At 41.8% G+C, this 16,192-nt stretch overlaps 1 pseudogene; it reads right to left on the bottom strand.

Moving 5' to 3' along the window:
- Nucleotides 1-7,906: 7,906 nt before the first annotated feature.
- On the bottom strand, nt 7,907-9,559 carry LOC138145831 (methyltransferase-like protein 22; annotated as a pseudogene).
- Nucleotides 9,560-16,192: the final 6,633 nt, after the last annotated feature.

The following is a 16,192-nucleotide window of genomic DNA, read 5'->3' on the forward strand; positions in this document are numbered from 1 at the left end:
AAAGAAAGAAAGAAAGAAAGAAAGAAAGAAAGAAAGAAAGAAAGAAACTAGGAGAGAGCTAAGGCCCCTCCTAACTGTAGATGCTGGTCCTGTGTAAGAGAAACTGTTTCCAAGGAGACTATATAATGACCAACTAAAGGTACAGCTAGTCTTTGTTACCAAGTACAGGGAGAGAAATGGCAGTTGTCCTTGTGGGGGAATCCAGGAGGGAGGGGACAGCATTTTCTATTAACGGGAAGTCAAAACAGTTGTCCTCCCTGAGCTTCCAAAAGCAAAATGTAAGTAAATGCCCCTGCCTGCTTTCACCTGGCTAGCCCCACAATACCTAGCAGTTCTCACAGGGGTGAGCTCTAAATGATTTAACAACAGGCTCTCTGGAATATAAAAATGTACTCACGACCCACTTTTAAATTTAACCATTATTGATGTATTTTCCAACATTTTATGAAGTCTAAGAAATCAACAAAATTAAAAATAAAGCCTCATATAGCATTTGCAAGTTTCGGAGGTGTGGATGCTCACACTGAAAATTTAACAATAGGCACTCGAGAATCAGTTCGAGACAGCTCCGCAACACTCCTGACTCAGTTTCCCATCTATTAGAAAAGATGACCCAGGAGAAAAGAGTCTGAGTGACAAAGGGTGTTAAGGTCTAGGAAGCAGGAAACAGAAAATGCAGCAACAGAATCTCAGCATCACTTTGCCTTTTGTTACAGCGCCTCCTGTCAGTAAGATAAGAAAGAATTACAAGGATGAGGGTGAATTGTATTTGGTCATAGAGTGATAGCCAGGATTTAGCCAGGGGCAAGAAGATTGGGTGGGGAGTCCCTGGAGTTGTCTTTGGTTCAATGCGGGGCCTGGGGGGGGGGGGGGGGGGGGGGGGGGGGGGGGGGGGAGGTGCGGCAGGAAGCACTTAGAAAAACTTAAAGAGTGGGTCAGGCGGCCCCTGCACCGAAGCCAGTTGCAGTCCTGTCTCCCCATCACCAAGATGGGAGTGGCCCCGCTCTGCCTCTATTGCTGCTGTAGCGACTGCAGTCTGTCCTGCTGGCAAAAGTTCAACACTGCAGCAATTTTGAGAAGAAGCGAGGAAGGGCTGGGAAGGTGGGAGCCAGGGGGGGGGGGGAGGGGGGAAGGGGGTGGGAAGAAGGGGGAAAGTGAGAGGGGGAGCTTCGGGAGAGGAAGGAAAAGGAGAGAGAAAGGAGATAGGAAAGAGGGGGCAAAGGGAGGGAAAGGAAACAGGGGGAAAAGAAGGGAGAATAAAGTGGGAGATGGGAAATAAGGGGCAAGAGGAGAGAAAAAGAGAAGGAAAGGGTGCAAGGGAAGAGGAAAAGAGAAAGAAGGGGAGATGGGAAAGAAGGGACAAGGGAAGAGGAAAAGAGAAAAGGGGGAGATGGGAAAGAAGGGGACAAGGGTAGAGGAAGGAAATAAGTGGAGGAAAAGGAGGGAGAAGGAAGAGGGAGATTCTTGTTTGGGCAGATCAGTTTCTTAACTTGGAGTCTAGGGGTCCGTGTGCAGAATTCAGGGGATGCCGAAGCATGGCTGGGGGGATTACGTCTTCATGTTTAATTAATCCTTAACCAAAATTTAGCATTTCCTTCTATTATGAATTTTAAGATATTTTACTGAGGAAACCATAGGCTTTACCAGACTGACAAAGAGAACCAGGACACAAAAAGGGTCAGCACTCCTGGACTAGAAGGTCTCCGAGGCGCCTTCCAAGTCTGAAGTTTTATGGAAAAAGATGAAGTGTGGGAGAAAGAGAAGGAGAAAAGGGAGTAATTAGGCAAACTAAGAGAGAAGTGGGAACAGGGAGAAAGCAAGGCGTAGAAGGAAGGGGATAGGGGAGGGAGAAGGAAAGGGTAGAGACCAGAAGCAGAAAAGGGGGGGGGGGGGGTAGGATTCCTATACAAAGGCACTTGAGCAGCTACCTCACGTTCCTGAGGCTCTCGAACCCCTGAAATCCAGGCCGAGGCAGCGAGGAGACCCTTCCTCGCGCCAGGCTCTGAGCCTGAGATTGGTGAAGGATGGATGGAGGTGCTCGTCATGTAGCTACTGTCCGATGGGGTGGCCCAGTGGGGGGGGCTGGCTGAGCTAGGCCAAGAGCCTCTTACTGCAAGTAGTCCTCCAGGGATACCCCTGCAGTCTCCCAGGGGGCTCCTAGGGGACCAGCTAGGTTGGAGAGTTGGACGAAGGGACTGACCCTTGGGTAGGAAGAGACTTGCGGGGGCGTAAGGGCCAGAGACTGGATTGGACTTAATGGGAAGATGGGGAAAAGAGGGCAGGGCAAGACAAGGCAGGATTGGGCTGGGTCGCGCTGGGCTGAGCTCGACTGCAAAGCAAGGTCTCCTCCCCCGCCCCACCAGAACTGCAGCAGGCCTGTGCTGAGTCATTCATTCCTGTAGCAGAAGCATCAGCCGCCGCCGCAGAAGCTCCCCATCTGACACGTGCTCTCTCTGAACAACGCCCCCAGATCTCGGTCCTAACCTCCCTCTGCCTCTCCCTTCTCTGCTCTCTTTTCTCTGCTTTCTTCCCATTCTTCTCTCTTTAGTCCCTTCTCCTTTCTTCTTCCTCCCCCACCTTCTTATTGTCCACTCTCGCCCCCTTCTCCCATTCCTCCTCCTTTTGGTCTCCAACTTTCTTTCTCATAGACATCCCCCAGCCCCTCAAGGGCTCACTCTCCCCAGGACCCGGCGGATTCCCCGGCCTTCCAGGGAGCCTCAGTAGGGCTGGATGGACAAAGGAGCAGCTGCAGAGCGATGACTCAGCAGAGGTGATGAAAATCCAGCTCAGTGGAGGGTGGGGGAAAAGGGACCCACAAAAGTGTTTTCGGTTTTGTTTCTGCAAGAATCTCCAGTCTTCGTTCTGCTGGGCTTCCCCAAAGCAGACAAGCCTGTCATCTATCGTTTTAACCTGTCCCCTCAGAAGTCAAAGATGACCTCTGAGTGACCAGGAAGGCAGCTTGGTAAGGCTTCTCCCTTGGTACTCAGGAGCTCTCCAAGGTGGGGCAGGGACATGGACAGGGACTCTAGATTTAGGCATCGAGGTTAAGAAAAAGATATTCAAAACTTCTGGGCTCTGCTCTCCTTTTTCCCCTTCAGTTGGCTGCTTCCCAAGAAGGTAGAGATCCTTTCTCAATTGCCTCAGTTTATCTCTTGGATGAGAGGAGAGTACAACTTATAGTACAAACATGGATATATCATCATTCTTTACTCTCAAGGGTGCCACCACTCACCATGTACCCATGTTTGGCATTTGCAGTTAAAGGAAGGATGGGGACAACCATCCTTTCGGTAAGCAGATGATCCTCGCTCTAATTCTTGCCACAGCTGTGGCTACTCTGGCTCTGTTTTCACATCCACATTTCTACCTCAGGTGAGCCCCCATTCTCATAGCTTTAGAGGACTTAGAACTAGGTCTCATCCACTCTAATTAAGGAAAAAGAAACCTAGAGGAAGAAATGGGCTCAAACTCAGAACTGATGAGGAGTCCACTTCTACACTGTTATTGTCTCCTCCAAACCCAGTGATCTTTCTGCCCAAAGTGATTTACAATTGACAGGATGCTTCTGGAAGAAAATGATCAAGAAGAGTTTTACGGAAAAATTTAGCCTTGGGCCAATACTTCATAGGAACATGAATCTCAAAATGAAAGGAAACTTAGAGATCAGGGAGCCCACCCACCTCTTTTTACAGAGGAAGGAAATTAAGGACAGAAAGCCCAGAGATATCCTTTGATAATAAAGGAAATAAATGAATGGCAGAACCAGGATTCAAATTTGACGTTCAGCACTTTTTTCATTGAGCTATTATGTCTCCTAATGGAGAGGAGAGGACAATGTCAAATTTTTATCAGAGAAACTTATTGCATTTTTTTTCATTTACCTATTTCCTGTCTAAGCAAGGACATTAGACTTTGTGCATAATGTTTAAATTTTATAAGATCAAAATTATCTAATTTACTTTCTGTGATGACAGCGATCCTGCTACCTGTTTAATCATGAAGCTCTTCTATTCATAGATCTAAAAAGTAATTTCTCCCTTTCTCTCCTAATCTCCTTATGATGTCATCTTTCCTTTCTAAGCGTCCATTTGGTGATTATCTTGGTATATGGTGTGAAGTGTTGGTCAATTCTCTTTGCTCATGAGGGAAGGAGAAAGCAAGAACATGGAAATGAAGAAAGGCAAAGGACTCTAATAGATTCTGTAATGAGAATCACTATTTAGTAATATTATAACTGTTATACAGTTATTTATCTACATTTTCACATTTGAGTCTCAGAACCACTCTGTAAAGGAGGCTTTAGAGGTATCATTGTCACCATTTCACAGATAGGTTAACTGAGACTCAGAGGTGGTCAGTCAATAAACATTAATTGCCTAACTACTTAATATGTGCCAAGTATTGTGTTAAGGGCTACAGAGGCAAAAAGAGGCAAAAGATAATCCCTGCCCTCAAGGAGAGTACAATCTAATAGGGGAGAAAACAAGCAGACAAATATGTACAAAGAAGCTGTATTCAGGACAAAATGGAAAATGATTAAGTGAGCCAGCAAGGGAGAGAAAGGAGATTTGAAGCAGTCTTCCTGACTCCAGATCCAGCAGTCTTTAGTCAAAGAATTGCATACTTCTAGTCCTTTGAACAATAGGCATCTACATAAGATGTAGATGTACAAAATATGTACTTTTTACCATTGACCCTTGAAATTCTGCCCAGCTCTTGAATTGAGGATTGAGCTTCTTTCAGTCTTGGGAACCACTTTGCTCTCCATGGTTTACCATTTATGTTCTTAAATGAACATTAATTTCCCCATAAATTTTTGCAAGTTTCATATCTTTCATGAGTGCCTAAAAGATGTGCTTCGTAACCTATCAATGCCGATTAATTAGTCTGTTTGGCAAAGTCATTGCTCTTTCTACTACAATATAGTGCCTTTCTATGGGAGCAATATGAACTTAGGGTAGCAGTTTGGGCAACAGTACCAGATTGTAGAGATCCTTGAATGCACGCCTAAGAAATTTGGATTCTATTCTGTGTCTAACAAGGAATGAAAATGACTTTTTCCTCAACTTTCCCCCTGCTACCCATCCTATTTAGTTCCCTCATAATTTAAATTAAGTCCTACAGGAAGGGAGACAGGGTGGAAACAAGAAAAGCAGATAGCCAAGGCAATTGGAGGGAAACATTCCTTTTTTCATTTTTCAACACACTTTGTAGGTGACAGCCTATTTTTCCTAAATAGATGACCAGTCCTGCTCCTAAGGATGACAGAGAAACACTTTGGACTCAGAGTTGATGGGAATGTCGATTACAGGAATTTTCTGGTGAAAATACATGGTGTTTGTCAAATATAAGGAGACAAAGGAAAGGACATGTGATGTATTTGATCTCCAGTGGAATAACTTTTAAGAGAATTAAGTTTCTGTAGAGCATCAAGATTATGGGAGAAACTTATTCAGAGTCAGCATAATCCTCATTCTCAGTAGAAACCCCACCCCACCCAAAATTCCTTGCTACAGAAGGGATGTAAGATTTCATTGTGAGAGCCCTTTTTTTAATGAAGAAGTGAGACTTAAGGATATTCAGTGATATGTCCAGAACTTCACAGTCAATTCAGAAAACAGCACAAATCAATATTTCCTAAAATGGAGGGATTGGATGTAGGATTTGGAAGAGGGAATGGAAAGAAGTTAAAAACATTCTCTGAACAAAGAAACAAGACATAGAAGAGTAATTCAAGGAAGCTTTAGAAGCTTTTATTGTGGTGAGAAGTAAGACTCCTATTATGGAGAGAATGGGGAACCATACCTGTCCTGTCCATTTTAGAGAAAACAAATTCAGTCACTGAACCCTCAACATGTTGTTCCTTAATTTTTTTTAATAGTGAAGCTGGGGAGGAGAGCTTACAAAAATATTAAAAGGGGACACTGAGTTGGATGAAAATTATATTTGTGGTGAAGATGTCATTGCCAAAATTAATGCTGCCCCAGTTTCATGGTGAATTTTACAAAAATGCATCATGATGCCCCAAATTTCAAGTGAGAAATCATTAGAATAGGATCAAGTGATCTCTAAAGTCCTTTCTCACTTAAATTCTACATTCTGTATCCTAAGGTCTCTCCTAACTTTCACATTCTATGCTCTAAACCCACAGAGGTTCCCAAACTTATGCAGCCTCCCTCACCCTTTAAAAAAAAATACTCAGTAACCCCCTGGAAATCTATTTTTTTTAAACCTTTGGATCCTCTTCTTCTAGGGGTCAGTGTCACCCACTTTGCAAACCAAAGTAGGTCCCTTCAAGCTGTGACATTGTATTTTCTAAATACTCTTCTAGATTTGATTATCTATGTTTTAAGGTCCCTCCTAGCTCACCATTCTATGGTCTGAGGTCATAGAATCATAGTTAGAATTGAAAGGGCCATCATGTGACAATCTCATCATTTAACAGATGAGGAGGATGAAACAGGGACACTTTAAGTGACTTGACCCATAATTCACAGATCCTGAGTGGCAGAACTCAGACTTGAACCTATGTCCTACAACCCCAACTCTAATGCATTGACTCCAGAGCCAGTGTTTTCCATAGTTCTGGTATTTTCTGTTCTAAGGTTCTTCCTGTCTCCAGTATGCTGGGTCCCCTCTGTGCTCTGATATTTCAGGTTCCAGAGTTCCTCCAAACCTTGAAATTCTATGATTTTTCTCTTTGTCACATTTTGTTTCTCTATAAAAGCAAAGGAAGAAGCAAAAAAAAAAAAATGAACAAGCCACTGACATGTCAGAAGCATTTCTTTCAGTCAGTCCATTTTAGCTGATGCCCATGGGTGGTGTCCTTAAGAAAAAAATATAGCATGATAGTTTTAAAGCTCCAAGGGACTTCATAGCCCATCCATTTTACTGATGAGGAACCTGAGGCCTGGGGAAATTGTGACTTGCTCAGTCACTTGTCCCATCAGAGATGAGATCTGTACACATGTCCTCTTCCTCAATAGTCAATGCACTCTCCATGAAGATGCCTTGATTCCATGAAAAGGAATCATATTTGAATTTTGTGCAGGTTAATGTCAAGCTCAGTTTAGTAAATTGTGACTCTCTGAATTTCAAATATATATAATGTTTCTTCTCATCTCATTTTTCTAGAAATGACTGCCTTGGGTGTGGCAGGGATGAGCAGTGTGTTAGCTGCTTAGAAATTCTCCTAACACTGCAGAAATGCATTTCATTAAATCAACAGTGGCAGTAGCCATCTGCAGTCCCAGAGGTGAATACAGCGCTAAAATATCCTATATAGTTTAGGAAATTAGTCTGCTACATGGAAGGCATCATTGGGATAAGGCACTCCTGGGAATAAGGAGGCAGTATATTCTGAGGACAGAGGTGAAATATTCACCACAAAACAGCCAGGGCAACAGATCATCCAGCCATTTAGAGCCCTTTTTTTTTTACCATTTTAATTCTCTTTGTAACAAAAAAAAAGGAATGAAGATATTGTGGATTGTACCCCAGAGCCAGAAAGGAACAGAAAACCTCTAGCTATCTCTCAAGCAATCCTTGCATTAAGTGGATCGGGGAAGACTGCTGGAAACATAAAGGGAGGAGTCTCTGCACTTAATTTGCAATTAACCAAGCTTGAAAATTATTTTTCTAGCTTGCTGCCTCAACCCAGGAAGCAGGATGTCACCTGTCTATAGTCTCGGAGTGTAGAATTACATATTAGTTCCATCAAATGAGATATTGTTAAATACTATTAGATACTGATAAAATACTGGGTGTTTTTTTAATATTAATCATTTTTAATTCTAAAAAAAAACAAAATAGTTTGTCAGCTTTTGATTTTGTTGTAAACACAGTTTAGAAAGAACTGCAGTAAACCAACTTAGGGAAGTATTTTCAGCTTTGTTCACTTGAGAGATCAATTTACTGGTGCAGCAATAACCTTCCAGAGTTTCAACTGCTCTATACATTCATAAACAAGGAGCTGGGGGGAATGACTTCAATTGGCTCTAAAATAAACTTTATTTTGCTACTCTTAGTTTCTCTAGATCATTCGGGGAAAATTGAAAAACAATTGTAAGCTTCACATGTAGTGTCCAAATGTGCACGTGTGAAGTTTAGTCTTTTCTCTATTGACAAGTAGATTGTAGAAGCATTTTTCAAATTGTGAATAATTCCATAGAGTGTTTTCAATAAAGCATCTGTGAGGTCATCATCATTAAAACATCAATTGCCATTTTGATAGTAGTATAAGCATACAAGTCAGAAATTTCTTCTTCAGACTAATTGCCAGGAACTTGAATATCAGTACACAAGTCATCTTTTAGCCAATCCAGTTCTTTAACTTTAACCTTTAACCTTAACTGCACCTCCTCTGGTTGCAATCAGGCCTGTTTAGGGCAACATTCTGTTATCACATAGCCAGGAGATCTTCACTCATATCTGTACAGTAAACGGTCTTAGCAACCATTGCTGTGATGATCCTGGAAATCCCAGTAACAGCCCAAGCTCAAGCACAGTGCAACTTTTGAACAGGTCACATTGGTACAGGATGGAGTCAGCTGGAAGGAAAGCTTCTCACCACACCCTTTGCCAACATCTTCTAGAGGGATAGCCATGGTGTGGTGTGGTCTATTTTAACCTATGGTGTTGGATACTTTCTTGTTCTTCTTCATTGAAATTTTCCGCTCCCTGGGTTGCAATTTCAGGATGGATCTTATTTCTTTTTTTTTTTAAAGCAATTGGGGTTAAGTAACTTGCTCAAGGTTACAGAGCCAGGTGTTTCTGGGTGTGGTGCTAAGTGTCTGAGCCCGGATTCGATCCCGGGTCATCCCGACTCTGGGGCTGGTGCTCTTACTCATTGTGCTACCTGGCCGCCCCTATGGATCTTATTTCTTGATGACTTCTTTGGTTTTGTCTCAGAGAAAACCCATAGTCTTCTATCACTTCCATTTTCCATCATTATTACCACCATCACTATCCAATAGAGCTCAGAAACTCATACAAGGGCAAGTTTACATTTCATTCTTGTTCAGCAAATCTACACCATTGCTATTCTTGCCACAGCATTCCTGAATATTTCTGTCATCATGGACAGTATTTTCTATTTGAATGTGTCAATCTGAAAGTTTGGTTAAAGGAGGCAAACAGGCTAGGTGATAGGTAAATTCATATTGTTTATTCCCTTAAAGCTAGCCAAATACATACATGTATGGAGCCAGATAAAATCTGACTGCCTGAATGAAAGAATGAGAATGCTTAAATACATTTTAGAACCATCCCAATTCAGGGTGACTGTGTCATTCAAATTTATGATTTCTATATATGTTTAATCATGGTATGAGAAAGGAATTTTCCTAATTGAATAGGTGGTAAATATAATAAGAGTTTGACAAAGTGTCAATCAAAATGATAACCCAGGTCATCTGTGTTTTCTTTACCATAACATGCCATAACATAGTATATGTCAAAAAAAATATTAAGATAAGAAAAAATCTCATTACTCAAGGTAGTGTCTCAGGTTAAGGGTTTCATCCTTAATGGCCACAGAGGCAGCCCCATCTGGCCTCATTGACATAGGAAGAGAACAAAGAAGCTGTTAGGTCCAGGCTCTTCTGGTAGATTAGTTCAGGCTCTGGCCCTTTTTGAGGTTATGAAATTGATATTAAATGATGATCAAATGTCCTTTTGTTTTTTATCCTCAATTTGAGTATCTTTCCAAGAATCTTTGCGGAATTGTGATGGAAAAACAGGTTGACCAACAATATTCAGATGCACCATGAGTTGCCTTTGGTTTGGGGTGTTTAGATGCATATCAGACAGGGCAGTGTCACTTTTAAATGGAATTTCTTCCGTAGCCTGCTCCTCTCCTGGGCCCACTACCGTGCAATGTTGCTATTAATTTTTTAGGAGCATCTGCTGCTCAGATGAGGCTGAGTCCACAGGCCCTCAAGTCCACCTTCTGGGAAGCCTCTGCCCTCCCCCATGTGTGCTGTGCCCTATAGAAACGGCATTAGTGTTATTGTAATCGTTTTGCTTGTTGCTGTCATTATTACTATCTCATTACAAATTCAAAAAAGAGGAATCCCAGGCTAGTGGAAAGGGCCCAGACTTGGGAACCAGAGCACCAGATCTGCTGCTTGGTCCCTATATGGTCTTGGGCAAGTCTTTTATCTCTTCATCATCATGATCCTCATGGTTCAGTTGTGTCTGATTCTTCATGAAAACATTTGGGTTTTTTTTGGCAAAGATAATGAAGTAGTTTTGCCATTTCCTTCTCCAACTCATTTTATAGATGAGGAAACTGAGGCAAACAGGTTAAGTTACTTGCTCAAGGTCACAGATCTAGTGAGTGTCTGAGGCTGGATTTGAACTCAGCTCTTCCCCACTCTAGGCCCAGAGCTCTATCCACTGTACCACCTAGCTGCCTTTAGCCTCTATAGGCCTCAGTTTCTTCATCTCTTCAAATGACAGGGTTCTACAAGATGACCTCTAAGCTTCCTTCTAGGTGTCAATATATTATCCTATTATTATGAAATAGGGGTTTTTAGGCTAGAGAAAAGAAGATTTGCAGTGGGGTTTATGCCAGGTGCTAGCTGTCTTCAAGTATTTCAAGGTCTGTCATGTGTAAGAGGGATTAGATTTGTTTTGTTTCCCTGAAGAGTGTAGAAAACACAACCTATGATACGAGTGGTAGAAAGACAAATCTAGGTTTTATGTTAGAGAAAACTTTCTAGCAACATGAGCTATCCCAAAGAGGGAAGGCCAAGTTGGGACATCATGAGTCCCCCCTCAAAGAGGGAAAGCCAAGTTGGGATGTCATGGCTTCCCCCTCAAAGGGGGAAGGCCAAATTGGGACATCATGGCTCCCTTCTCAGTGGGGGCCCTTCAGAACAATCAAAGCTGGATGGCTACCCTTGGGGTAGATGGTAGAAGGAACTTGTGTTCAGATATGGGTCATCCCCTGAGATTTTAGCAACCTCTCAGATTGCACAATGATGAAATGTTTGTAATTATAGCATATCACAGGGACATACATAGCTTAACATACTGGGTAAAGAGGCTGCCTCAAAAGAGGAAGACAAGGATTGGGGTTGTTAAGTCCTGCCTATCAAAGATACTGACTGTGTTGCCCTGGGCAAATCACTTAACCTCTCAGTGTTCTCAGTAACTCTGTAAGTTGGCAGAGGACAAACTGCATTGGGAAAGGGATTTTCCTCTTTCAGGATTTCCCTAAACTAATGAAAACTCAGGTCCAGTTAAGATAGATCCCTAATCCTATCACTATCCACATCCCCACCCCATCTCCATCCCCATTCCTATTCCTATATGGATAGGACACCCAGGAAATTAGACATCCTGAAGCTATGACTGCTTAAGACTCCATATGCCCATGAACTCAGGTAAATTGTCCTGTCCATCCTTCTTCCTGAGCTTTCCTTCTCAGACCTACAAAAAATCATAGCTTTGGAGCGAGAAAGGGACCTTAGAAATCATTAATGTAATGTTTTTGCTTTATACTTTAGAAAATTGAGACCCATGGGGCTTAAATAATTTGTCATGAGAGCACATCCAAGTGTCTGAGGGAGAATTTGAACCGATATCTTCCTGACTCCAAGTCCACTGTCCTATCCACTATGCCTTACTGTCTTCCTTTTATTATCTGATTTTATGGACCAAGAGTCCCATCCTAGGTCCCCTGCAGGATTCACAGATTTCACGAAATCCTGCAGGATTCAGCTAATTTCATAAAATAATTGGAACTTGGATATTAATACCTGATAATGACTTCATTTATCACTTCACCTCAGAGACCCTATTTGAATTTTAATATCTAGACTTCCAGTGCCTTAAACCAAAGAAATGAATAATGTGGGGAGTTTCAGCTGCCATAGGCCATCACAGGAGCTATTTGAGTCAAAGTTATCATTTTGCTGTTGTTGATCAGCTCTTTAAGTCATGTTTGATTCTTCATGACCCCATTTGGGGTTTTCTTGGCAAAGATACTAGAGGGGTTTTTCATTTCCTTCTTTAGCTCATTTTACAGATAAGGAAACTAAGGCAACCAGTATTAAGTGACTTGCCCATAGTCACAAAGTTAGTAAGTGTCTGATGCCAATTTGAACTCAAGAAGATGAGTTTTCCTGATAACGTAGTGCTCTATCCACTACAGCACCTAGCTGTCCTACTCAGTTTCAAGGTAAAGTTCAATCTTGCCCATGCCCCAGTGGCTATATCATTGAGAAGTGGGAAGAGCAGGAGATCTGAAATCAGGAAAGGCTCAGGTTTAAATCTCATCTCTGCCCCTCTCCTGTATATAAACTTGGCCAAATCACTGGCTCTTTTTAAATCTCAGTTTTATTATTAGTAAAATGGCTATAATAATATCTTCACGTTGTGAGGTTCAAATAAAGTGACTGAAAAATATTTTGCAGATTGTAAAGTATTACATATAACTTTAATATGTATATGTGTGTATATAAACATGTATATATGTGTGTGTTTATATAGAGAGAGAGAGAAGTGAGAGAGAGGAGAGACAGAGACAGAGAGAGACAGAGAGAAAGAGAGACAGAGACAGAGAGACAGAGAGAGAGAGAGACAGAGAGAGAGACAGAGAGAAACAGAGACAGAGAGAGAGAGAGAGACAGAGACAGAGACAGAGACAGACAGACAGAGACAGAGAGAGAGACAGAGAGAGACAGAGACAGAGAGAGACAGAGAGACAGAGAGAGACAGAGACAGAGAGAGACAGAGACAGAGAGAGAGACAGAGACAGAGAATGTTTTGCTGCCTCCTTCTAAACCAGTGAATTACAAGAAATGGATATTGATTCTCTCCAAGCCTCATGGATAATGGGAAGGATTTTGAGATATGATAGAGTACCTTCTCCTACCTCTGAGACAAGATTACACATTCTATACTTTTGCCCTCCAGTAGTGCCCCCCCCAATCCCTGTGGTTGGGTACCCATTAGTCACAAACCTATCAGAATTTGCATTTATATCCTTCATTCATTCACTTGTAGGAACCATGATGTCAATTGGGTCACAACAGCCTCTGTAGTAACTGTAGATTGTAACCCCTTTGTGTACTTTCATAAGTTGCTGTAGCTGAAAAAGTTCATTAACTGGTAGCCAACTACCTAATATTGAGCCTCTCTCACCTTAGATTAATTAAGATAGACTTTTGGGTGACATAGTGCCCATGACTCTGTAGTCATGGCTTGATTGTCCTCTGTATGTCATACCATATATCTGTCATATTGTGTTCAGTTGTGGATTCCACATTTGAGGATGGATATAAGAAAGTTGAATGAATGATAAACTACTTATTTCATTCATTAATAACTTTGCTCCATTCTATTCATTAATACATTTTTTATTCAATCTATTTCATTCATTCATAAAATGGAGTTTTCAGTGGAGGAAAATGAGGGTGGCAGAAGGATTCATGACTGTGCCATATGAGAATGAGTTGAAGGAACTGGAAAGAAACTTATCTAGAGGGAAAAATGGGAATTGGGGGTGGGGTCGGGAGGAAGATAGCACTCTTCAAGTATTTGAAGGACTTTTCATTTAGAAAAATGATTACACTCATTCTGCTTCGCCTAGAGGAAAGAAGAAGAACCGATGACTGGAAGTCACAGATTAAGGCTGTGTGTTGGGGAACTTACTGTTTATCTAGTTCATTCCATCATAGAAGTGAGAGAAGTTATTCTGCATCCTCATTTCAAACAGCTAAAAGGTAAGTGAATGCCAGTGCCTGGCACATCAGAAGAGCTTAATTAATGCTGGTTTTCTCCCTTCCTTTCAAAGATGGCTGAGTAGGCAGCCATCTTCAGTATTTCTTGACACTCATAGGATTGATTTGATTAAATTTTTGCATAAATTGCAAAAGGAGCTGGAGAAATATAAATTCCTCTCCTTGCACTTACAGGTAAACTAACCTTATGCATATAAGTCCCCTTGTTGTATACCTATTCGTGAATAGATGCTAGCTCCCCTATTGAATGATGTCTGTCAAAGGCAAGGGGCCTGGTTTACCAATATTCATAATCTCCATCATGCTTATCAGGACATTCTAAAGATAGTAGGTGTACAGTAAACATTCATTGAATTACTCAATGAAAGATCATATATCCTAATTTTTTATAATGACCTCACAGATCCTGATTTCCAGTCAAATTTCCTTGACATTAGTCTAACTTGCTCATGCTTCAAGGTCAAAAGCATCAAATCTGATGTTCAAAGACTCAGGTTCCAAGCACTGTTTGGAGCCTTTTTAAAGGGTTTTGACCTCAGGAGTAAACTACAAGTGTTGTAGTGAATAGAATGCCAGGTCCGGAGTCAGGAAGAACCTGAGTTCATATCCAGCTTCAGACACTTATTTGCTGTGTGATCCTGGGCAAGTCACTTAACCTCTGTTTGCCTCAGTTTCCCCATCTGTGAAATGGGGATAATAATAGCACCAATCTCCAGGGTTGTTGTGATGGTCAAATGAGATGAAATCATAAAGTGCTTAGCACAGTTCCTGGAACATAATAAGCTCTACAGAAGTGTTACAGATGATGATGGTGGTGGTGGTGGTGGTGGTCCAGGTGGTGAAATGCTCATTGCCCTTTCCCCATCTTACTCAAGTGGTAACCAAAATCAAGAGCATCTTAAAGGTTAAAAGAAGTCATCATAGAGGCAGCCAGGTGGCTCAGTGAGTAAGAGCACCAGCTCCAGTGTCGGGATGACCTGGGATCGAATCCGGGGCTCAGATACTCAGCACCACACCCAGAAATAATGGCCGTGTAACCTTGAGCAAGTTACTTAACCCCGATTGCTTAGGGGCGGCCAGGAGGCTCAGCGAGTAAGAGCACTGTCCCCAGTGTTGGGATGACCTGGGATCGAATCCGGGCTCAGATACTTAGCACCACACCCAGAAATAATGGCTGTGTAACCTTGAGCAAGTTACTTAACCCTGATTGCTTTAAAAAAAAAAGTCCCTGTTATATCTCTCCCATCATCAAAAAACTCTCACTTGATCCATCCATGCTAGCTTTCCTAAACTCTTTTAGAAAACTATACAATTGGTTCCTCCTGTCCCCTTCTTTTCACTCTCTTCTTAATTCTGCAGTTTGGCTTCTGACCTCATAATTCAACTGAAACTATCTCCAACGATACCAATGATCTCTCAATTGGTAGATTTCACAGCATTTTCTCAGTCATCATCCATCTTAAACTCTCTATAATTTTGATACTGCTAAATATTCTCTTTTTGATCCCTTTCCTTCTAGGATTTCCTCAAACTACTCTCTCCCAGTTCTTCTGTTGCCTCTCTGACTATTCTTTTACAGTTTTCTTTGTTGGATCTTCATTCACATTATGCCTGCCCATAATGGGGGTGTCCCCCAAGGATCTGACCTGGGCTCTCTTTTCTTCTCCATCTGTAATAGTATTCTTGATGATCTCATGAGCTCCCACAAATTCAAGTAACATTGCTGTCTTCATTCTCCCATCTATTTGTTCAGCCCATACCTCTATGATGACCTTTTGCTGCCTTTTGAATTTCTTGAACTTAGATGCACCATAGATTTCTTAAACTCAACATGTCTAAAATTGAACTCATTAACCTTCCCCCCAAACCCTCCCCTCTTACTAACTTCCTTATTGTGCTTTAGGGTACCAAGATCTTCCCAGACAGCTTGTCTCCCAATCTAGGTGTCATCCTCAATGCCTCATTCCTTACAGCCAATCTTCTGCCAAATTCTTTCATGTCAATCTTTGTATTTCTCATAGGCCACCTTTTGTTCTCCTGATAATTTCACTACCCCTGTACAGGCTCTCATCATCTCACATCTGAACTCCTGCTGTAGTCAGTTTGGTCTCCTTGCCCTACTCCAGTCCTTCCTCCACTCAGCTGTCAAATGGGTCTTCTTGAAGTACAAGTCTATCAGCAAACTCCAAGGGATCCTTTTTACATCCAGGATCAAATATAAAATCCTCTACCTAGCTTTTAACCTGAACCCTTCCTACCATTCCAGTTTTCACATCTTTCTCTCTCTATCCCTAACCAAAATATTCTTGAATTCAGTGATACCAGTCTCTTTGCTGTTCTGAGAACAAGATACTTCATCTCCTAACTGTGGGTATTTTCACTGGATATCCCCCTTCCCTGGAATCCTTTCTCTCCTCATAACCTCCAGGCACTTTAAAGTT

This window comes from Petaurus breviceps, unplaced genomic scaffold (genome assembly GCF_028583685.1).
Source record: "Petaurus breviceps papuanus isolate PSGF00001 unplaced genomic scaffold, PetGlider_PUasm1.0 139, whole genome shotgun sequence".
Classification (NCBI taxonomy): domain Eukaryota; kingdom Metazoa; phylum Chordata; class Mammalia; order Diprotodontia; family Petauridae; genus Petaurus; species Petaurus breviceps.